The sequence below is a fragment of the Rhinopithecus bieti genome, unplaced genomic scaffold (genome assembly GCF_001698545.2).
Source record: "Rhinopithecus bieti isolate Rb0 unplaced genomic scaffold, ASM169854v2 scaffold_34317, whole genome shotgun sequence".
Taxonomy (NCBI): Eukaryota; Metazoa; Chordata; class Mammalia; order Primates; family Cercopithecidae; genus Rhinopithecus; species Rhinopithecus bieti.
Window position 1 is genome coordinate 746,890 of NW_016814779.1, and position 1,992 is coordinate 748,881.

At 37.4% G+C, this 1,992-nt stretch overlaps 1 pseudogene; it reads right to left on the reverse strand.

The window, feature by feature from the left end:
* Positions 1-1,362: 1,362 nt before the first annotated feature.
* Positions 1,363-1,626, reverse strand: LOC108515432 (dynein light chain 1, cytoplasmic-like; annotated as a pseudogene).
* Between the last annotated feature and the right edge of the window lie 366 nt (positions 1,627-1,992).

The following is a 1,992-nucleotide window of genomic DNA, read 5'->3' on the forward strand; positions in this document are numbered from 1 at the left end:
TCTTTCACTCATGGTCATTTGTGAGATTTAGCCTTGTTGTTGCCTGCTGGAATGAATTCATTCTCGTTTGTATAGTATTCTGTTGTATGATTACACCATAATTTGTCTTTCTACTTTTGATGGGCATTTATATTACTTCTAGTTTCTGGGTATTAGTTAAAAGAAAGTACCTATGAACATTCTTGTTCATGTATTTTGATGGATATACTCTTATCTTTTGAATATATACCCAAGAATGGAAATGCTGGATTATAGGGTATTCATATGTTTACCTTTGGTTGGGTCTGCCAAACATTTCTCCAAAGGGATTGTGTCATTTTACACTCCTACCATCAATTTATGAGAATTCCAGTTGCTCCACATTCTTGCCAACACTTGGTTTTGTTAATCTTTAAATTTAAGCCGTTCTAGTCAGTGTAGAGTAGTATCTTATCATAGTTTTAATTTGAATTTATCTGGCAAGTAGTAATGGGAAGCACATCTGTTTGGAGGTATTTGAGAAAGGGAGCTGGGTACACAGTGCAGCATGTACTACACTTAAGACTCCCAAAGGAAGCTGCCTGATTTCTTGGAGGTGAACTTTCTGGTGTGGCCACATTCTCAGTGACTTGAGATAGACTAATTGTAAACCTAAATTGTAAATAGATGGCTTTTAATGATCTGAACAGAGCTAGGGTTTTAATTGCAGGTTGTCACCCTGTGATTTTCTTGTATAAGAGACATAAACTTAGCCAGGAACTCGTAGTTCTTTGAATTTAAATAGGATAATTTTCCTATAATCACGCTTTATTACAAAGCATCTTCTAGGCTTCAGTCTATACAATCTTGCCCTAGTAAGCAATATCAAATTATGCTACATATGTGTTATTGGTAAAATCCATTTGAATTGTGATTCAAATATGGCAATATTTTTATTATTACTACAGGCTGTTATTTGACATGTGATAAAACAGAGTTAAACTGCTGGCGAATGGCTGACAGAAGTTACCCCAATGACAGCATATTATCTGAATTAACTTTTTGGATTCTTAGTTCAATGCCCAAACTTACTACAAGAAAGTACTGATGCAGTGTTTTACATTTTTTTCTTTCATATCTGTAACAGATTTGTTTTTTAAAGTAATGGATTTTGAGGGAAAAAAACATGGGACAGAAGTATGGAATACAAATATAAGTGTGTTGCTAATTATCTTATAACCACAATAAACGAATACAGAGAATGCCCTGTACAAAACACAATAAAGTTTCAAAGATTGAGGTGTTCCTTAGCAAGGCTGACAATTTTAGTCTCTGGTATTTGTAATTTAGGCTGCAGTCCTCATTTCTGGATGAATCACTCTGTGTGTGGCACAGTCTATGCCTTTAATCAGATTTGAACAGAAGAATGCCCATTTGGCCCAGGTAGAAGTAGACGAAGTGTTTGGTTTCATGTGTCAGGCAACTACCAAAGTTCCTCCCCATGATGCAATGTCAGATGGGATTGTACTTCTTGTCAAACTGCTTCTTGATATGGGCTGAAATAGTCTTTTTAGTGTTCTCCAATGCCTGTGTAGCTCACACCACTAAGCCCTGCTGCATCTCTTCCAACGTGACTGCATTTTTGATCACAGCTTTTCAATTTCACATGGTTACTGTGGAGCAGAGACTGGCCAACTGGAATAGTCTCCTTGGGAAGGTGCTAGCATGGCTCAGGCCCTGTGAGAGCTATGGTCACTACAGGAGCCATGGTACATCTAACACATTTTATATTCTTAATGAGACTCTGTATCTAGTCATGTTCTTTCTGTGCCTAAGAGAGCATAGAAAGTTCTTCTCATGCTCTTTCCCCACCTCAGTTTTCTCAAGGAAGCAGGAGAGCACATTTGCATGTACCAGCATTGGAACCACTGTACCAGTTTACTTATCTTGAATAAGTGGCTTAACCTTTCAGAGTTCCAGTTTCTCCAGCTGTGCAATAACTACTACCTCATAGTGTTGATTTGAGGATGGATT